Here is a 24,250-nt window from a genome sequence, read left to right on the forward strand (position 1 = left end):
AATAACAATGTGTTCTTGGGAACAGCGTCCTGGGGCCGGACGAGTCTTCTCAGTCGCAGATGGCCAGAGGCTTGTAGTGGTCAGTAGGTCATCACAGTTGCTGACCTTTTGGTTCCGTGACAACAGTTTGTGAAAGGGAAAGATTGACTGATTGAGTATGGTTTTATGCCGCTTAGCAATATTCAAGCAATTCCACGACGGGGGACACCAGAAATGGGCTTCACACATTGTACCCATGTGGAGAATCGAACCCGGATCTTCGGCGTGACGAGGGAACGCTTTAACCACTAGACTACCCCACCGGCCCTGTTCAGTACAGAGTGCTCACAGACAAAGAAGTATCATCAGGGTAATCGGAATTCGTACCCAAAACCAGCAGATTCTGGGCCAGAACTCATTGACATTTAACTGCTACACTTCAGACTTCGAGGCCTTCCTTACAGATCTCGAAAATGTCTGATTGTTTGGCCTTTTTCAAACGCTTATAATCATCTGGTATGACTGGTCGATCGGTATCCAGTGAGATTAAGTATCTTTAATGTACAGACATCAAAGTGCTTCTTAGTTTTATTCCATTTCAATTGGAGAAAACTGTATGAAAAAAGATAAAAATATGTCTATTTTTCTTGTTGAAGTTTTGTTGCTCCACGCATTTCTGTGATCTATAAATTTTGTCTATTACTACTACCACTACTACTACTACTACTACTACTACTACTACTACTACTACTACTACTACTACTACTACTACTACTACTACTACTACTAAATAATTAGCGACCAACGCCAACCCCGTCATTCATTGTCAGGCTCTGAACATTTCAGCCCCACTTCGTGTGCAAACAAAGTTTTCCACTGTACCACGATTCGTTAATCCAGACATCCGGAGTTAGAGTGGTAAAGCTACTCTCCGGAATAACGAGGTATCGCTGTATCTATTCATTCTTAATATCATTATAAACTGTACACATCTAGAAATTTATCAGCGTTTACTTTTTTACCTCAAAGTTTAACTATCGGTTCATCTGTTGACACAACTGCAAAGATTATAATGATAACACATGATAAATCTTTACTTTAATACCTAATCACATCCAATCAATAAAACGTTAAGTATCTATTTACCTCAGCATCAATTTGTTCTGCAATTTTCTGATCAAATGTTGTTCAGCAACAAACAGCTCCGAAAGAACAAAATCGATATGTTTGCAAACTCGTCGATTCGGGACTGCTCCAAGTGTAATCATGGTTAGTTGTAAGGAGAGTGTGATCACATGAGCTCAGTGTAAGAAACAAGCTTCCTTATCCCGGCAATAGCACTGTAAATCTCTCAAATATATTTCATGCCGAATAATGTCAATTGGTTTAGACGTGGAAATCGTATCCGCAAACGTGAAAGGTCAAAACGCATAAAACTCTTCACACAATTGCCAGCCCGCCATGCTTTATCTGTTATTTCAGCTGACGCTTTCTTGATCTGATTAAAGAAGAGTAGTTGCATGAAAGTAGCACGTTATTTCTCATCCAAGGCGTCGTGATTTTTCATCACGATTAAAAAAATCAATGTTTGTAAAATCTGTAATGGGTAAATGTTATTTCGATAACGACCTCAGATTCATCCGAGGGTTTTGAGGCAATTATAATAAACACGCTTGAAGTGAAGTTTAACACGAGAAGGAAAACATTTTGAGAAGAAACGCCATCGTTTAGTTTTCCATCTTATTTGATGGTTTTTACATTACTTTTAAATAGGCAGTCTATATACACGTTGTTGTTTTAATCTTTATTACCACGTCCAAAGATTACGTGTTTAAATATTTTGTGACAAAAACATATCAAACACTCATAATATAATCCTTTTACATCTCTATATATGCCAGTTTTGCCTTTATTCCATAGTTAAGCAATAAAATACGATGTTTTTGTGTGCCAGATGTTCATTTTCTTATCATTAAACTTCATAAACACACTTATTTTAGTTATTTAGATAAGACATGTATTTGTTAAGTGATACGGCATGAAATGGATATATAAAAAGAACGATAAATGCATATATAAATATTACTAAGTTTTCATGGTTGAAAATAAGATCGGTTCCCAGGATGACGTCATGGCCACGCGAGCAGAGTCACACAATTACTGTTTTATCTCAAAAGTAACTCTCAGTAGTCGAACATTTACCAGCTGGCTGAAATCTGCTAAAATTCAAAACCCGCCTACGACCCACATGTGTATTAACTATATATAGCAAGCCTTTTTCATAAGACGTTTTAACGAGAAATCCATGTTAAACAGCTGTTCCTTACCGCGATCCAGATCAGATCCAGACAAGGCTTGATTGTGGAGTTCATGACGTATTTAAAACAGGATTTTACAATTCATCGTTATCAGGTCATTGTTCTCTGGGATATGCAATTACCTTAAATGTCAGTATGTCATTGAGTGTAAGTGTGTTATATCGTATTGTGGAGAGTTTTGTGTGTAAAGTTTTTGATATGACGTATTATTTGTTATTACATGGACATAATATCAACGTAATGACTGCAGGCGTCCAGATAACAAACACTCCTTATACTGGACTCCTCAAAGCAATGTTCGATTCTCCAGTCGGCGGTGGGGTAGCCTAGTGGTAAAGCAATCACTCGAAGACCCGGTTCGATTCCCCACGTGCGCGTGTGTGGAGCAGCGATCATCGAATGTTGACAATGACTGTTATTGTTTAACCTAGTCTGTGTGCTAGGGGGAGGGGGAAGGGTGTGTGTCCAGACCTTGCAAAGGATCGCCATCGGGAATATTTGATAACTAACAATTTTTGTGATGTTATTACGTTTCCATTTGTTTTCATGAAATCTGTGCTGGTCATGAACAAAACAGCAGAGATATCAAACACTATTTCTTCTGTACATCCTACTTCATGAATAGTCATATTCTCTTTTATAAGGCCTTTGATCTCCACGTACTGATCCATCAATTGCAAAGTTCAGTGCTGATCCGTCGACTGCACAGTTCAGTGCTGATCCGTCGACTGCACAGTGCAGTGCTGATCCGTCGAATGCACAGTGCAGTGCTGACCCGTCTACTGCACAGTTCAGTGCTGATGCGTCGATTGCTCAGTGCAGTGCTGACCGTTCGACTGCACAGTTCAGTGCTGATCCGTCGAATGCACATTTCAGTGCTGATCCGTCGATTGCACAGTTCAGTGCTGACCCGTCGATTGCACAGTTCAGTGCTGAACCGTCGATTGCACAGTGCAGGATGATCCGTCGATTCCTCAGTGCAAACTGATCCGTCGATTGCACAGTTCAGTGCTGATCCGTCGACAACTATGTTTTTTATTCTCATTTATTAATTCCACCGATCAGATTGGCACCATTTGGACGATAAATACGCATAAATTTCGCTAAAAGGTCCTTATAGATCGATGTGCTTGAGATCGCCACCCCCACACCAATCAACCACCTATCCTCCAATCCCCCATCCGTCTTGTACCAGCAGCCTTGTCCATATACAGATGTTCATGAACATGCCCCCCACTCTCCAACCATGATCTAACCCATTCCGATTTATTACCATGTTAATCCCATTTGGCGGGAACCGTGATCGATACTCTTTAAAAGGATTCCACGATGAGCTGTACGCGTCAGTTACCACAAGTTGTTACTGACGTCGGAGAGAGGGGAATCACACACTCTGTGCATGTTTCAATCTCACGACCATTCGGCGAGTTGGGACACTTGCAAGTGGAGAGCGTACCGTGGAATACATTTCAAGCTATCTGATGAACGTGTTTCGTAATGTAATTTCACCAGCAATGATATGCTGGTTTATTTCTGGAAGTGACGTCTTCTCTCGATGGCGATTGATTTTGCATCAGCCTGTATCAATTTCACCAGTCACTGATGCGTTCCACACGCTTACGTGATGAAAAGGTAATTATTTTCCGCATCAATATCGATCCCGTAATAACACTCTGAGTCCAATTACGGGGAGGAAAAAACAGATGAGACGATAAGAAAGAATCGTATAAACGTATTTAGACATTACCCTGTGTCTTCACTCATCTCACCAGCACCTTTTGTTGGGGATGTCATCTAAAAACAAAAATCTAATTCCTAAAATCCTCCTAAAACTAAATTTGAAAAAGATTACATTCTTAACACATTTTCAAGAAGAAGAACGCAGAAATAAATGATGTTTATCAACAGAATTTGGAGAAAAAACAACATGGCGAAGATTTCTTAAATTTTCATCATTGGCGAATTGTTACAACTGGACTTGCTATTTATTGAACCTTACCGTTAAAGATAACTTAAAAATAGCAAAAGCCCTCGAGAGTTGATGGAAAACGTGGAGACAAGTCAATCCCCTACATACAACTTAGAAAAGCGACAAACACTTTCACATCATTTGAAACCTCAGTCAAATGTCGAGTCGATTGTACGTTTATAAATTACTATTAGCTAGTGATGATACCATGTGCTCACAAAAAGGTGAGGGCATCCTGCACTAGTCGTAACACACGCACAGGCTAGTCAATTGTAAAAATCAAAGTTTGAATTTCTTCCTAATGTCCACCACAAAAAACTTGTTGAAATTTTGAAGTAGGCAAAGTGAAATTGGATTTAATGCCGCGTTCATGATTGTTGACGAGGTTTCTTGATGAACGAGGTTCCTCTGGGGTGAGTTTAACCCCCAAGAACGATTAAACCACATCTTTCCTGCTATACCGATTTTTAAGGACACAATTCCTGTCTGTGTCGCGATATACACAGTGTTCTTTCAACATTAAGGTGTGTGGCAATCTACTGACTCACCTAATACAATGTGCCATACAGATGAATAATATCACACTACTATTTGGAATGAATGTAAACGCTCTTTGAACTGGTTAACTGTAAATTCATTATGTTGAGGTTATGTTAGTGGGAGAGTTGTCTCCCTTTGGTGTGACACAATCCTATGATTGTGAATTTGAATCCCGGTTCGCCCTGACCACGTTTTTTTGTAATCACCATAACCATTGGTTTCATCATTGAACTGGTAAACATTTGAAACACCCATCATTCCTGGCTTTCCGCAAACACCAAACAAGGACCCTAATATTTACTGAAAACCCGTGAAGTTCTGGTCTTCAGCAAACCATGCTTGTCGTAAGAGGGGACTAACTAGATTGGGTGGTCAGGTTCGCTGACTTGGTTGACACATGTTGACATGTATACCAATTGCGTTGATCGATGCTCATGATACTGATCACTGGATTGTCTGGTCCAGACTTGATTGTTTACAGACCGAGGATGTAGCTGGAATATTGCTGAGTGCGGCGTTAAACAACAAACCAACCAACTTTTACTAAAATACTGTACAAAGCGGCGTTAAACCAAACTCACTCCCTCACTCACACATCGGTAGCTGCGTCTTATCATTCTCTTCTCGTAAATCACGAAAATACTTTCTCACGGCATTCACCGCTTCAGAGATAAGTGACTTGAATAACCTACCAAACTCTCGACTGTAGAGTCACCGCATTCCAATAAACTTAATCAAGGTATATAATCGTTATTCCCCTTGGCGAAAAAAGAGACATTCAAAGAAACAACATGTCTACCCGGCTGCAATGAACTGGGGAAATTGGCAAGGAATATGCCCAATCTGTTGAGGCGGGCCTCTGGGGATTTGTGACTAGACGACCTTCAGCTGAGGTCACCATGAACTTCACCGCCACCTAGCGGTGAAACGTTGATTAGATTAAGGAGAGCCGGAACAGTGGGATAACTTTTCTTTTAAGGAAAATTGATTGAAAATCTTGCAATTGAATTTGGACTAAAGATCAATTGAATCTGCTTTTTGCGATCTCTGATTTAACGAATAATGAGTGAGCGAATGAGTTTAGTTTAACGCCCTACTCAGCAATAGACCTGACAATCCAGTGATCAACATCATGAACATCGATCAACGCAATGATCAATGATCACAGTGATCAATTCATATCGTTTAACACCTATAACTTGTCCTTTGTGCAAGCGGAATCTGTTTTGGCGGATATTCAAGACCGGATATTCTCAGTCGTTAATCTTTTCTACTTCCGATTTTGATTAGTGTTTGATGGTTGAATTATATGGTAGCATCTGAATGTATGGTTAACATAACTAAACGAACAGTTACTGGGTGAAGACATTGCACCGCAAGACACCAAAAACACACTTTCTAAAGGTTTTAATCACTACATACATCTTAGCTATATGAAATTAATGACTTTTCTCTTTATACTGAATTGCCGGGAACAGCTGTTAAATAGTTGATGCGGCGTCAAGCAATATTTACTCTCACTTTACCTAATAATTCAACATCACAATATGTGACTACTGCCCGATATTCATCCCAACACACAGTATCTGGTTAACACGACGGCAGCAACAACAGAACAACATGACAACTACGTTGACAACATGACACCAACAACATCGAGGCTGTGGGGGAGCAGAGTGGCTCAAGCGTTCGCTCGTCACGCCCAAGACACGGACTCAATTTCTCTAATGGGTACATTGTATGGAACCCGTTTCTGGTGTCCATGTTCCAATATTAAATATACAGTATACAAAGGGGGTAAAACCTTACTCACTCACTCGCTCATAACATGGTCCAGAAACATTGGTTGAGGTTAGGTGAAATGACTTTTCAACGTTGCGTTTAATATAATTGGATATATAAAGCAATGTTTTAGGTATAAAGGGACATGGATATAAAAAGTCACTCTACGAAATTATACGTGACTGAGCTTTGGATACGATCGTTAACTGGTACAAATAGAAAAAAAGGAACAAAAGAAAAACAAATAGTCGAACACGTAAAGAAAAGTTTCCGGAATGACAGGGTCCGCTATAACGAGATCAACAACCTGTGTGAAATCAACACATGTATAAAACTGTACTTGTAACCAGCTTGAAGTGAAAAGAGGACTCGGCGTGCAATCATCACATGTTCTTGTCAAGCACACGTTTTTACCCGGGAGTCGATTTTAATTCCAACCAACAGCGGAATCAATTTCGCGTTCTATGTTGATCTAATAACAGTTGCTACTACCGCTGTGAGATAATTGGGATATCAGAACAGTGCCAAATAGGAACCTGAGACTTGAACTCTGAGCAGGTTTCAGAGAAAAAGCGACAATGAAGAGTTTGTCCCTAGGTCAAGGTCACACTGACCAGAGATTACTTCCTGGGTCACCCAGGCAGCGAGGGGCCGTTTTTCATCACTCGTCTCGATTTCCGGAGCGGTAGTTACAGGTTACGGAAATAGCCGAAAAGATATGAGTGTTTTCTAGCTGTCTCGTGCTGTACAGTTTCATAGACCACATATGCATATTAAACTGTAGTGTTACCATAATGAAAAAAGTCTCAGTTAAAGGTTGCAGTTTAAAATTGAAAGGTTGCATTTTAGAAGGGATTGTTGATATCAACAAAATGCATTTTCAAGGTAAACATACGAAATTCTTCGTTATGTTTTATTCATTTGCCTAGTAAACATATAAGGTGGTTTGGAGTATATTTACAAAGCCTCTGTTCATTCGGAAAGCATTGAAACTATCCATATTGACCGTGACAACTGAAAGGCATAGGCAATAAGAATTGACACTGGTAGATGAACCACGATTGTGCCAAAGGTTTGAGCTGAGACATGACAACTGCCCCCCACACGTATCCACTCCCACCCGTCCCTTGTAAAACCAACACATTTCTTAAACATGTTTCTTTACTTTTAGAATGTAGTATATCCACAATCTACACAGAATACCTACTTCAAAATTATCACAACGTTTATATCTTCTTTGAATAACTTCCTGCTTGACAACGGTACAAGAATCTGTATCGAAACGTCGCACTATCGCAATAAAGAAGTTGTTATCCATATAGTTTGTCAATTTTGTACAATGTTTATAGTTTCAACAAAATCAACAAATGCACTATGGTATGACTGGATTTCTGGAACCCAATCACAGGATTGTCTGGTTTGTTAACATGTCCACGACGCATGGCAGAGTCCCTGCTGTGAAGTGTGCACCAACAAAGACACATTTTGTTTATGCAATTTGTCCGAGTGGCAATGCTGACACCAAACGATCAGTTATATGTGATGTTCACATAATGTGACCACATATTGTCATTTTTTACGAGGTGTTCGATATAACCAGTGTTGACAGCATATTGTCATTTTTACCAGGTGTTCGATATAACCAGTATTGACCGCATATTGTCATTTTTACCAGGTGTTCGATATGAAAAGTGTCGACACTATTCGTTTAGTAATTCAGGTTTTCGTTTTAACCAGTGTTAAGTGCAGATGGCCATTCGTACGTTGAGATGTAATCACTGTCAACACCAATCGGTTGGTTATTCATGTTTTCGGTACAACCAATGTCTGTAACCGTTGTATATCTGGTGTTCGTTATAACAAGTTTTGAGTAGAGTAGGCTTTATTCGACATTTTGAGCTGAAGACAAAGGATGGGAAACTCCAACAATACTCCTCACACACTGTACCGTGTGTGGAGCTGAACTCGTGTCTACGGTGTGACAAATGCTTGTAGTTACCTCTTTTCATATTAATAATAATCATCCAACTAGACTAGTCAACACAGTGCTTGTAGTTACCTCTTTTCATCTTAATAATAATCATCCAACTGGACTAGCCAACACAGTGCTAGTGGAGCCTGAAATATTCCAGAACAAACCACATGCATACTCCCCTCAAACTTCAAACTCGTCACCGTGAAAATTGATCTCTGAGAAAACAACGATTCCGCTCCGTGCCGGGAGTCTAAGAACACAAGTGTGCCCTGGAATAAAATGGCCTTTGTGGTATAATTAAAACGGTTTCACTTCACGTAACGAATTAAAGGACTGATTTCAGTTGACATGTCTTCAGTTGAGACTTTTTCCGAAATTGAAACTGTTTGAATATTATGCAAAAAAAACCATGCAAGTAGTAAATATGTTTTGGCTTTCAAAAAGACGTGGGGATTTCGGATTAGAATTGATTCGCAATTTAAGAAAACACGTTCATGTTTTGAAATACATGTCGATCCTGAAACTGCAATTAACGCAGATATAACGCAAAATAATAGATTTGGTTAAATCTGAAATACAGGAATGCGTGCCACGTCAACTGATTGTCGTATTAGAGATCCTTAATGACATTCCAACGACAATAACACATCATTGCTGAAACTGATCTCTTCATGACAGAAATGTACACGTCGCTGCCCTCCATGATGACATGGAAATGTGAAGACGCCTCGCCGTGGTTCTGACATATACACCGATTTATTGCAGAAATGATATGAAATCAGCGACAAGATGTGATTAGACATCACATTGAGGATAAATGAGACTTTGATGTACAACATCGCTCCAATTTACTCTTATTATGGTCGGCGTTAAAGTCCCGTGTTTTGTGATGAGTTCCCCGTGAAGGGGGAATTAGATTAGGTTGGAATCATCTTAGTGTTGTCATCGACTCGCTGTCACTTATAATGAGTGCATTTTTTTATTCTGCACCCGTGAAGATCCGGGTTAGAATTGGTCTTCTGCAAAGACGTAGATTTGCCGTATATACGTCTCTGGCAATCAGTAACCCATGCATGCTTGTCATAAGAGGCGACTAACGGGATCAGGTGGTCAGGCTCGCTGACTTGGTTGACACATGTCCTCGTATCCCAATTGCGTAGATCGATGCTCATGATATCAATCACTGGATTGTCTGGCCCAGACTCAATTATTTACAGACCAACGTGATACAACTGGAATATTGCTCAGTGTTTCATTAAAAGACAAACAACGGAACAAACAAATCTTGATATGTTCATCTTGGCGGTGCAAATGTCTAATTGGGTTCTAGTTTATTAAATGCGGTGTCTGAGCTGCTGAATTTAACAATAAAAAAAAGCCCTTGAAAAGTAAGTGTTTTTTAACACATCACGAACAATATGATGCAAGACTATCCAAAGCTGAGTAAAAACCAGAGTCTACATAATTCCTCCCTTCCTTGGTGTTATCTTCTGAAAATATTTAGCACCAAGATTATCATGTTCATCGGAAAACCCTCATGTCTAACAGTTCAATCATCTGTGTCCGGAGTCTAAGCCTGTAGAGTTGCTACCGTTAGACGTGTAAGAAATCTATGATCCTGGGTTCGAATCCCACTTCGGGCTTATCAAGTCATATGGTTTGTCAGCACCGCGATCTTGTGTTTCAAGAAATCTGGTTAACGTCCAAGACGTGCATCATTTTTCTCCCACAACACATTGACATGCCGCGATTGACATGCAACTGAAATAATAAAAGCAGAGTTAAACCCAACTCAGCCTCCCCTTCTTTATTGGTTCAGGCGATGGGGTAGCCTAGTGGTTAAAGCGTTCACTCGTCACGCCGAAGACCCGGGTCCCATTCCCTACATGTGTACAATATCTGAAGCCCATTTCGGCTGTCCCCGCAGTGATATTGCTGGAATATTGCTAAAAGCGGCGTAAAAACATACTCACTCACACCTTCACTGGTTCCCTTCTTCTGTAATATAGCTTCAGGATTGGTATAGACAACTGTTAAACACAACTCAGTTTTCAATGTCGCATTTTCAAAATACACTTAAGATTAAATTCAATATCCTGTCTTTGGTACCTTTAAAACCTTCGGTTAGTCATTGATTGACCTGGCTATTCAAAAACGAACACCAAGACTATACCTAATAGACTATAATTAACTATAGTGATAGACAACGGAGAGATGGGCACGACAATATAATCGATTACCGATATCCCGCGAACAAAAAGCGACACCGTCTTAAATATATCGATTAAAGGCGCTCTAGGTCTCCAGCATGTTGATTCACCACCGTGTATATTTGGCCATCATTTGTCAATTTCGGTTACAGAGAAAATGTTCCAAATGGAATCTCTCCAGGACCATGTGTCCGGAGTGGCCTTCATCCATGCCACGGACATCCGCCATTAGCCCACCCTCCCCCTACCCCAGGATGTGACATTAATATAAAGCAGCATTAGGACAGATCAGCCGCAATCTGATGAATATATTCTATAAAATGGCCGAGGATTTCCTTCAGGGTCAACGTAAAGGTCAACATTGTTTGATGGTGGTGAGGGCTACTAAAGTGACCATGACAAATCTGGGCATTGTGATAGAGTTTATTATTAGCTTGGTTAAGTGGACAGGCCGTGTTGTTGAGAGCCTTTCGGTGGTCGTCCTATAAGGGAGTCGAGTGACGTTGGAGTTGGCCTTGGTGGCGCATTACTGCCGTTGACGCTGACGTGGTTGGGCGTTGTTTGTTGCCTCCAGCATGGTGTTCATCTTTGATGTCATGATGCAAGCTATATATAGAGCACAGAAACATCACCTACTTTCTGTTTTCTAATTGAAGATAATGTGCCGTATTGTGACCAGACGGGCCATCTGGACTCTCAACATGATCTTGTCTTGAAAGCATAGCACGTCAGATGAGGCATAGATATTTTATAGCAGCAACATTTGTGTTGTTCTTGAGAGTGTGGGTGGATGAGTTAGTGAGTGGGTGCATGGACGAAGGCAGAGAGTCTGACCACCAGAGTGAGTGTGTGAGTTCTTAAGTGCGTAAGAGCGTACATGAGTGAATGAGTAAGTGAAAAAGCGAGCTTGAGTGTTCAAGCTTTATGAGAGTAATCAATAAATTAGACGAATCAGTGATTGATAGTAAAGGCAATCATCCACCGTCTTCAAATCACACTCATCTCAACTGATTTAGATGCCACTCATTAAATTGAGTTGTGTCCTTTGTAGGTCGAGCATGAGTGAGTAAGTGAGTGAGTGAGTTTTGTTCATCGCCGCTATGACCTGTATTCCAGTTACGTCAGCCGAATTGTGTTTGTTTTAAACATATTTTATTGTCCAAAAAGACAAAGGGATTGGGCACAAGTGCACCACTTATTGTGTTTCAGTGTGATGTTGGAGGAGAATGAATATGATCTCAGAAGTTTTAGATTTTGGAAACATCTACCAGCCCGGGTATGATGCTTGGTAGCAATCTGGATTCGAACCCATTATTACAGATTTCTAACACATACAGGGAACATAACTCTGCACAAAGGATTGTGGCGTTCTGGTTGAATGAGTCTGTCTGTATAGGTTATATACTCAAATAAGAATACAACTTACCCCCAGATGTTGCTGAACTCTTAATAGCGGAATTATTATCAATAACTGATATTGTTGTTTCTGGGTAATACGTAATACCCCCTTGTATTGTTGTTCAGTCTTCTACCCATTAGAAATTTCAGCCATATTGGCGGCCATCTTGGATTTCTCTCTCGAGTGGGCGCTCCTGAGCTGGATTCATATCCAGACATTTTCGGAATAGTTCAAAGTATAAGTGTGCAGCTTTGGTACCTTGAACCCAAAGGCTTAAAATCTTGCCTTAACTATTCCACTATACCAAATTAAAGAAACACAAATTCGAAGCTGGATCTTCCCAGTGGAAGAATGTCTGACACCACTTGGCAAAGTTTAACCTTGACCTGGGTGTTTTGAACTCGCAAAGAGTCAACGTCCTCAATTCTAATCTCACGAGAACTGAAATCGAAATTCCAATTCAGTTTGAGAACTATAAAGTGATGTAATAACACACAAAGATATATTTCTATTAACATAAAATTGTCTCTAAGCTAATGCCCGTTGCTTCATCTCATAACCCACGTCAATATATCAAAGAACTGTCATAAACCATCTACATCTCGGCGATCTATCGAATTTTCAAAATGGCGGCCACTTAATGGAAGACAAGATACTTCTGGTAAAGTCAGGTTGCCGTGGAAAAACTTCGTTTGCAAGACCTACCGAATTCCTCCGAAGTTGGGAGATATGTAAATATATAATAATCTCCACAATGTGGTGATCAAAGCTAAAACTGTCAAATTAATTACTCTGACCTTTCCTCAATAGAGACTATGCCATGTTTTGTCCCTCTTCGCGCTGACCACCATAACCAGACGTGTGCTCATCTATTGACTGGGCAGGGATGTGCTCGGCGAGCTTTGATTTGCTCTTTAGGTCGTGTGCAAGACATAAGCTACTCCCACTGACGAGAAAGACGAATACCAGTTTGATCTGTGCGTTGTGGTCTTCGCTTTGATCTTTCTTGCGGGAAGAATGACACCAGCAATTTACAATAGCTTTTCTTTGATGCATTGCTCTGTGTATAATTCTGTTAAATGGATTGATGTGCGATTCACAGCTGTTCAGTCATGAAAATAAATAATATTTGCGTTATATACGAGAGAGTATAAAATTAATGTTTTCAGACCAGTTTCGTATTGATTTTCCAAAGATGTTATGACAGGATGTTAAAACTCGACCTCTGCCTTTTAGAACTAATAGCGTTTTCGTTTGTTAGTCATACTTATGCCTGTTTTAAAACATGGTCCGTCCAAGCCTCTGCTCTCAGGGTTGATGGGGCGAACGTTGAACGTAGTTGCATTTTAGAAATTCGTGGATGTGGGTTTGAATTCAATATTCACCCTGGATCCTGTATCTGTTAGCAACACAAACCCATTAGTCGTTATTCGAACTTAACAACTATACATTCTGGACCATCGATCACTTGATTGTCTGGTCTATTTACAGACCGCAGTCGCAAGGCACTCTTTTGCACTGACGTAATATATTTCACCAAAGTTGTAACGTCCTTGTCACCATTAAACTGCTGTGACATGATATAACAGACGTGACTCTAATTACTGAAGAAAAGGAGACAACACCCACTATAATGAGTAGAAAGATTTGTTGAACAAAGAGTAAGTGGTACGATTCAGACGATATTCTTATCAAAAGAAAACAATGTTCTTACAAAATATTTCCCAATTATATTATTCTAATTTGAGCTACTTGTCAAGAGTTAGTCTTCTCCATTCTGACTAACATACGTCACACTGTGGGCGTCTCAGGTATTCCAGGAAGCAGATTCTGGTCAAGCCATGAGAGACGGCACCATCCCTTGTGAGCCCAACCAGACTGTCAGAAGGTGGATCCACTGACTATCTCCAGTGGCAAATGTATCGAAAGAAAACAGAACTAACACGAATAGTGTTCCATACACGTACATTCCCCTAAACGGGGCGACATCATATCCCAGTAAATAACAATGTGTTCTTGGGAACAGCGTCCTTGGGCCGGACGAGTCTTCTCAGTCGCCAATAGCCAGGGGTTTGTAGTGTTCAGTAGGTCATGACATTTGCTGTCCTTATGGTTCCATGACAACAGTTGGTGATAGAAGGAACCTGGCCCGATTGTTAACAATATTCCAGCAATACCACGACGGGGAACACCAGAAATGGGCTTCAAACATTGTACCCATGTGGGGAATCGAACCCGGGTCTTCGGCATGACGAGGGAACGCTTTAACCACTAGACTACCCCACCGGCCCTGTTCAGTACAGAGTGCTCACAGACAAAGAAGTATGATCAGGGTTATCGGAATTCGTACCCAAAACCAGCAGATCCTGGGCCAGAACTCATTGACATTTAACTGCTACACTCCAGACTTCGAGGCCTTCCTTACAGATCTCGAAAATGTCTGATTGTTTGGCCTTCTTCAAACGCTTATAATCATCTGGCATGACTGGTCGATCGGTAACAAGTGAGATTAAGTATCTTTAATGTACAGACATCAAAGTGCTTCTTAGTTTTATTCCATTTCAATTGGAGAAAACTGTCTGAAAAAAATAAAAATATGCCTATTTTCCTTGTTGAAGTTTTGTTGTTCAATGCATTTCTGTGATCTACTACTACTACTACTACTACTACTACTACTACTACTACTACTACTACTACTACTACTACTACTACTACTACTACTACTACTACTACTACTACTACTGCTACTACTACTGAATAATTAGCGACCAACGCCAACCCCGTCATTCATTGTCAGGCTCTGAACATTTCAGCCCCACTTCGTGTGCAAACAAAGTTTTCCACTGTACCACGATTCGTTAATCCAGACACCCGGAGTTAGAGGGATAATAGCTACTGTCCGGAATAACGAGGTGTCGCTGTATCTATTTATTCTTAATATCATTATAAACTGTACACACCTAGAAATTTATCAGCGTTTACCTTTTTACCTCAAAGTTTAACTATCGGTTCATCTGTTGACACAACTGCAAAGATTATAATGATAACAAATGATAAATCTTTACTTTAATACCTAATCACATCCAATCAATAAAACGTTAAGTATATATTTACCTCAGCATCAATTTGTTCTGCAATTTTCTGATCAAATGTTGTTCAGCAACAAACAGCTCCGAAAGAACAAAATCGATATGTTTGCAAACTCGTCGATTCGGGACTGCTCCAGGTGTAATCATTGTCAGTTGTAAGGAGAATGTGATCCGTCGTGACTGTTTAAAGTAAATCACATGAGCTCAGTGTAAGAAACAAGCTTCCTCATCCCGGCAATAGCACTGTAAATCTCTCAAATATATTTCATGCCGAATAATGTCAATTGCTTTAGCCATGGAAATCGTATCCGCAAACGTGAAAGGTCAAAACGCATAAAACTCTTCACACAATTGCCAGCCCGCCATGCTTTATCTGTTATTTCAGCTGACGCTTTCTTGATCTGATTAAAGAAGAGTAGTTGTATGAAAGTAGCACGTTATTTCTAATCCTAGGCGTCGTGATTTTTCTTCAAGATTTATAAAATCAATGTTTGTAAAATCTGTAATGGGTAAATGTTATTTCGATAACGACCTCAGATTCTTCCGAGGGGTTTGAGGCAATTACAATAAACACGCTTGAAGTGAAGCTTAACACGAGAAGGAAAACATTTTGAGAAGAAACGCCATCGTTTAGTTTTCCATCTTATTTGATGGTTCTTACATTACTTTTAAATAGGCAATCTATATACACGTTGTTGTTTTAATCTTTATTACCATAAGAGTCCAAAGATTACGTGTTTAAATATTTTGTGACAAAAACATATCAAACACTCATAATATAATCCTTTTACATCTCTATATATACCAGTTTTGCCTTTATTCCATAGTTTAGCAATAAAATACGATGTTTCTTCTGTGCCAGATGTTCTTTTTCTAAATCTTAAACATCTTAAACACACTTATTTTAGTTATTTAAATAAGACATGTATTTGTAAAGTGATACGGCATGAAATGCATGTGTATGAAGAACGATAAATGCAAATATAAATATTACTATGTTTTCATGGTTATAAAAAGATCGGTTCCCAGGATGACGTCATGGCCACGCGAGCAGAGTCACGCAATTACTGTTTTACCTCGAAAGTAACTCTCAGTAGTCCAACATTTACCAGCTGGCTGAAATCTGCTAAAATTCAAAACCCGCCTACGACCCACATGTGCATCAACTATATATAGCAAGCCTTTTTCATAAGACGTTTTAACGAGAAATCCATGTTAAACAGCTGTTCCTTACCGCGATCCAGATCAGATCCAGACAAGGCTTGATTGTGGAGTTCATGGCGTATTTAAAACAGGATTTTACAATTCATCGTTATCAGGTCATTGTTCTCTGGTATATGCAATTACCCTTAAATGTCAGTATGTCATTACTTGTAAGTGTGTTATATGGTATTGTGGAGAGTTTTGTGTGTAATGTTTTTGATATGACGTATTATTTGATATTATATGGACATAATATCAACGTAATGACTGCAGGCGTCCAGATAACAAACACTCCTTATACTGGACTCCTCAAAGCAATGTTCGATTCTCCAGTCGGCGGTGATGTAGCCTAGTGGTAAACAAATCACTCGAAGGCCCGGTTCGATTCCCCACGTGCGCGTGTGTGGAGCAGCGATCATCGAATGTTCACAATGACTGTTATTATTTAACCTAGTCTATGTGCTAGGGGGAGGTGTGTGTGTGTGTGTGTGTGTGTCTAGACCTTGCGAAGGATCACCATCGTGAATATTTGATAACTAACATTTTTTGTGATTGTATTACGTTTCCATTCGTTTTTATGAAATCTGTGCTTGTCATGAACAAAACAGCATTGATATCAAACACTATTTTTTCTGTACATTCTACTTCATGAATAGTCATATTGTCTGTTGTAAGGCCGTTGATCTCCACGTACTGATCCATCAATTGCACAGTTCAGTGCTGATCCATCAATTGCACAGTGCAGTGCTGTTCCGTCGATTACACAGTGCAGGCTGATCCGCTGATTGCTCAGTGCAGGCTGATCCGTCGATTGCTTAGTGCAGGCTGATCTGTTTATTGCACAGTGCAGTGCTGATCCGTCGAATGCACATTGCAGTGCTCATCCGTCGATTGCACAGTTAAATGCTGATCTGTCGATTGCTCAGTGCAGGCTGATCCGTTCATTGCTGAGTGCAGGCTGATCCGTCGATTGCTTAGCGCTGGCTGATCTGTTGATTGCACAGTGCAGTGCTGATCCGTCGATTGCTCAGTGCAGGCTGATCCGTTCATTGCTGAGTGCAGGCTGATCTGTCGATTGCTTAGCGCTGGCTGATCTTTTGATTGCACAGTGCAGTGCTGATCCGTCGATTGTTCAGTGCAGGCTGATCCGTCGATTGCTCAGTGCAGGCTGATCCGTCGTTTGCACAGTTCAATGCTGATCCGTCGATTACTCAGATCAGTGCTGATCCGTCGATGGCTTTGTGCAGTGCTGATCCGTCGATTGCACAGTGCAGGCTGATCTGTCGATTGCACAGTGCAGTGCTGATCCGTCGATTGCTTAGTGCAGTGCTAAAAGGTCCTTATAGATCGATCTGCTTGTGATCGCCACCCCCACACCAATCATCCACCTATCCTCCATCCGTCTTGTACCAGCAGCCTTGTCCATATACAGATGTTCCTGAACATGCCCCTACTCTCCAACCATGATCTAACCCATTCCGAGTTATTGCCATCTTAATCCCATTTGGCGGGAACGTGATCGAAACTCTTTAAAAGGATTCTACGATGAGCTGTATGCGTCAGTTACCACAAGTTGTTACTGACGTCGGAGAGAGGGGAATCACACACTCTCTGCATGTTTCAATCTCACGACCATTCGGCGAGTCGGGACACTTGCAAGTGGAGAGCGTTCCGTGGAATACATTTCAAGCTATGTGATGAACGTATTTCGTAATGTAATTTCACCAGCAATGATATGCTGGTTTATTTCAGGAAGTGACGTCTTCTCTCGATGGCGATTGATTTTGCATCAGCCTGTATCAATTTCACCAGTCGCTGATGCGTTGCACACGCTTACGTGATGAAAAGGTAATTATTTTCAGGATCAATATCGATCTTGTTATAACACTCTGGGTCCAATTACGGGGAGGAAAAAACAGATGAGACGATAAGAAAGAATCGTATAAACGTATTTAGGCATTACCCTGTGTCTTCACTCATCTCACCAGCACCTTTTGTTGGGGATGTCATTTAAAATCACTCAATTCCTAAAATACTCCTAAAACTAAATTTGAAAAAGATTACATTCTTAACAGATTTTCAAGAAGAAGAACGCAGAAATGAATGATGTTTATCAACAGAATTTGGAGAAAAAACAACATGGCGAAGAGTGTTTTGAACTGATACGAGATTTCTTAAATTTTCATCATTGGCGAATTGTTACAACTGGAGTTGCTATTTATTGAGCTTAACTGTTAAAAATAAATTAAAAATAGCAAAACACCCTCGAGAGTTGATGGAAAACGTGGAGACATGTTAATCCCCTACATACAACTTAGAAAAGCGACAAACACTTTCACATTATTTGAAACCTCAGTCAAATGTCGAGTCGATTGTACGTTTATAAATTACATGTACTATCAGATAGTGATGATACCAAAAAGGTGAGGGCATCCTGCACTAGTCATAACACACGCACAGGCTAGTCAATTGTAAAAATCAAAGTTTGAATTTCTTCCTAATGTCCACCACAAAAAAACTTGTTGAAATTTTGAAGTAGGCAAATGGAATTTGGTTTAATGCCGCGTTCATGATTGTTGACGAGGTTTCTTGATGAACAAGGTTCCTCTGGGGTGAGCTTAACCCAAAAGAACGATTAAACCACATTTTTCCTGCTATACCGATTGTTAAGGACACAATTCTTGTCTTTGTCGGGTTAAGCGATATACACAGTGTTTTTTCAACATTAAGGTGTGTGGCAATCTACTGACTCACCTAATACAATGTGCCATACAGATGAATAATATCACACTACTATTTGGAATGAATGTAAACGCCCTTTCAACTGTATAACTGTAAATTCATTATGTTTAGGTTATGCTAGAGGGAGAGTTGTCTCCCTTTGGTGTGACTCAATCCTATGATTGTGAATTTGAATCCCGGTTCGCCCTGGCCACGTTTCTTTGTAATCACCATAACCATTGGTTTCATCACCGAACTGGCAAACATTTGAAACACCCATCATTCTGGCTTTCCACAAACACCAAACAATGGGAGCCTTACTTTTACTGAAAACCCGTGAAGTTCTGGTCTTCAGCCAACCATGCTTGTCGTAAGAGGCGACTAACCCGATTGGGTGGTCAGGTTCGCTGACTTGGTTGACACATGTTGACATGTTTACCAATTGCGAAGATCGATGTTCATAATGCTGATCACTGGATTGCCTGGTCCAGACTCGATTGTTTACAGACCGAGGATATAGCTGGAATATTGCTGAGTGCGGCGTTAAACAACAAACCAACCAACTTTTACTAAAATACTGTACAAAGCGGCGTTAAACCAAACTCACTCACTCACTCACACATCGGTAGCTACGTCTTATCATTCTCTTCTCTTCAATCACGTAAATACTTTCTCACGGCATTCACCGCTTCAGAGATAAGTGACTTGAATAAGGTACCAAACTGTCGACTGTAGAGTCACCACATCCAATAAACTTAATCAAGGTATATAATCGTTATTCCCCTTGGCGAAAAAAGAGACATTCAAAGAAACAACATGTCTACCCGACTGCAATGAACTGGGGAAATTGGCAAGGAATATGGCCAATCTGTTGAGCCGGGCCTCTAGGGGATTTGTGACCAGACGACCTTCAGCTGAGGTCACCATGAACTTCACCGCCACCTAGCGGTGAAACGTTGATTAGATTAAGGAGAGCCGGAACAGTGGGATAACTTTTCTTTTAAGGAAAATTGATTGAAAATCTTGCAATTGAATTTGGACTTAAGATCAATTGAATCTGCTTATTGCGATCTCTGATTTAAGGAATAATGAGTGAACGAATGAGTTTAGTTTAACGCCCTACTCAGCAATATTCCAGCTATATGGCGGTGGTCTGTAAATAATCGAGTCTGGACCAGACAAACCAGTTTTCAACATCATGAACATCGATCAACGCAATGATCAGTGATCACAGTGATCAATTCATATCGTTTAACACCTATAACTCGTCCATCGTGCAAACGGAATCTGTTTTAGCGGATATTCAAGACCGGATATTCTCAATCGTTAATCTTTTCTACTTCAGAATTTGATTAGTGTTTGATGGTTGAATTATATGGTAGCATCTGAATGTATGGTTAACATAACTAAACAAACAGTTACTGGGTGCAGACATTGCACCGCCAGACACCAAAAAACACACTTTCTTAAGGCTTTAATCACTACGTACATCTTAGCTATATGAAATTAATCACTTTTCTCTTTATACTGAATCGCCGGGATCAGCTGCTAAATAGTTGATGCGGCGTTAAGCAATATTCACTCTCACTTTATAATGAAAGGAACACCGTGTATATGTACAACACACCAGTTGTCAATCATTGGAAACGGGAAACATGGCCGTCGTTTGTTAAACAATTGTGAGATGTTTATCTATATAGATACACATGGAACAGAATAGTGTTCATTACAATGTTACCCTTGGCTGTTGCACATGAGAACATTGATATTATCGACTGGTCGTGTCCGTCATAAAGTTTATCTTGAAATCAACAATCAATGAATTACCTAATGAATCAACATCACAAAATGTGACTACTGTCCGATATTCATCCCAACACACAGTACCTGGTTAACACGACGGCAGCAACAACAGAACAACATGACAACTACGTTGACAACACGACACCAACAACATCGAGGCTGTGGGGAGCTGAGTGGCTCAAGCGTTCGCTCGTCACGCCCAAGACCCGGGCTCAATTTCTCTAATGGGTACATTGTATTGAACCCGTTTCTGGTGTCCATGTTCCGATATTAAACATACAGTATACAAAGGGGTAAAACCTTTACTCACTCACTCACTCATAACATGGTCCAGCAACATTGGCTGAGGTGAGGTGAGGTGAAATGACTTTTCAACGTTGCATTTAAAATGAATTGGATATATAAAGCAATGTTTTAGGTATAAAAGGACATGGATATAAAAAGTCACTCTACGAAATTACTCGGTGACTCAGCTGCTTTGGATACGATCGTTAAATGGTACAAATAGAAAAAGGAAGACAAAATATAAAAATACTCAAACACGTAAAGAAATGTTTCCGGAATGACAGGGTCTGCTATAACGAGATCAACAATCTGTGCGGAAATCAACACATGTATAAAACTGTACTTGTAACCAGCTTGAAGTGAAATGATGCCTCGGCGTGCAATCATCACATGTTCCATTACGAGAAAGGAACCGAGATGACCTGTTCTCAATCTGCTGCGGTAGATTGAACCTTGCCCTTTCATGGAATATTTCAACACAACGATCAATTATCTGATGATATAAACAAAACCAACATGCGATGTTAGTCTCACACCCTGGACCTTGCTACCAGGAACATCAAAGCGACGCCACATGCCAATAATAGCTCAGTGGGGACATCTTGTCAAGCACACATTGTAATCCGGGAGTCGATTTTAATTCCAACCAACAGCGGAATCAATTTCGCGTTCTATGTTGATCTAATAACAGTTGTTACCACCGCTGTGAGATAATTGGAATATCAGAACAGTGGCAAATAGGAACCTGAGACTTGAACTCTGAGCAGGTTTCAGAGAAAAAGCGACAATGAAGATTTTGTCTCTAAGTCAAGGTCACACTGACCAGAGATTACTTCCTGGGTCACAAAGGCAGCGAGGGGCCGTTTACCATCACTCGTCTCGATTTCCGGAGCGGTAGTTACAGGTTACGGAAATAGCCGAAAAGATATGAGTGTTTTATAGCTGTCTCGTGCTGTACAGTTTCACAGGTCATATGGCATATTAAACTGTAGTGTTACCATAATGAAAAGTCTCAGTTAAAGGCTGCAGTTTAAAATTTAAAGGTTGCATTTTAGAAGCTTATTGTTGATATCAACAAAATGCATTTCAAAAGTAAACGCGACATTCTTCGTTATGTTTTATCTCCATTTGCCTAGTAAACATATATCAAAGATGGTTTGGAGTTTATTTGGCTAAAAGCCTCTGTTCATTCCGGTAAGCATTGAAACTATCCATATTGACCGTGACAACTGAAAGGCATAGGCAATAAGAACTGACACTGGTAGATGAACCACGATTGTCCCAAAGAAAGGTTTGAGCTGAGACATGATAACTGCCCCCCACACGTATCCACCCCCACCCGTCCCTTTGTAAAACGAAACCTTTTTTAAACATGTTTCTTTTTACTTTGGAATGTAGAATATCCACAATCTTCACAGAATACCTACTTCAAAATTATCACAACGTTTACAACTTCTTTGAGTAGCATTCCAGCTTGACATCGGTACAAGAATCTGTATCGAAACGTCCCACTCTCGTTATAAAGAAGTTATTATCCATAAAGTTTGTCAATTTTGTACAACGTTTATAGTTTCAACAAAATCAACAAGTGCACTATGGTATGACTGGATTGTTGGAACCCAATCATACGCCAGGATTGTCTACGTTTAGCATGTCCATGACGCATGGCAGAGTCCCTGCTGTGCAGTAAAACACCCAACAAGGACACATTTTGTTTATGCAATTTGTTCGAGTGGCAATGTTGACATCAAACAATCAGTTATATCTGATGTTCACTTAATGTGACCGCATATTGTCATTTGTACCAGGTGTTCGATATAACCAGTGTAGACACTATTCGTTTGGTTATTCAGGTTTTCGTTATAACCAGTGTTCAGTGCAGATGGCCATTCGTACGTGGAGATGTCAATCAGTGTCGCCACCAATCGGTTGGTTATTCAGGTTTTCGATACAACCAATGTCTGTAACCGTTGTATATCTGGTTTTAATAACCGGTTTATAGAGTAGGCTTTATTAGGGCTTATTCCCATATTTGAGCTGAAGACAAAAGATGGAAACTCCTCAATGTCGACATTCTCACACACTAGAATACCAAAGGGGAGCTGAAACGTCGCCTACTGGTAGGATAAAATGCTTGTAGTTACCTCTTTTCATCTTAATAATAATCATCCAACTGGACTAGTCAACACAGTGCTTGTGAGTTACTCTTTTTCATCTTAATAATAATCATCCAAACTAGACTAGTCAACACAGTGCTTGTAGTTACCTCTTTTTCATCTTAATAATAATCATCCAACTGGATCTAGCCAACACAGTGCTTGTAGTTGCCTTTTCATCTTAATAATAATCATCCAACTAGGACTAGTCAACACAGTGCTTATGAAGTTACCTCTTTCATCTTAATAATAATCAGCCAACTAGACTAGTCAACACAGTGCTTAGAAGTTAATTTCTTTTCATCTTAATAATGAATCCAACTAGACTAGATCTAGTCAACACAGTGCTTTGTAGTTACCTTCTCTTTCATCTTAATAATAATCATCCAACTGGACTAGCCTCAACACAGTGCTTGTAGGTTGCTTCTTTTCATCTTAAGTAATAATCATCTTGAATCTGGACTAGTCAAATTGTGCAGCTTAGTAGGGCTTCTTTTCATCTTAATAATAATCATCCAACTGGTCTAGTCAACACAGTGCTTGTAGTTACTTCTTTTCATCTTTAATAATAATCATCCAACTAGGATTAGCTCAACTGTACAGTGCTTGTAGTTACCTCTTTTCATCTTAATAATAATCATCCAACTGGACTAGTCAACACAGTTCTTTAGAAGTTACCTCTCTTTTCCATCTTAATAATAATCATCCAACTAGACTAGTCAACACAGTGCTTGTAGTTACCTCTTTTCATCTTGTGAAATAATAATCATCCAACTAAGACTAGTCAACACAGTGCTTGTAGTTACCTTCTTTTCATCTTA

The sequence above is a fragment of the Haliotis rubra genome, unplaced genomic scaffold (assembly GCF_003918875.1).
Source record: "Haliotis rubra isolate DU_JTF1 unplaced genomic scaffold, ASM391887v1 Scf603, whole genome shotgun sequence".
Taxonomy (NCBI): domain Eukaryota; kingdom Metazoa; phylum Mollusca; class Gastropoda; order Lepetellida; family Haliotidae; genus Haliotis; species Haliotis rubra.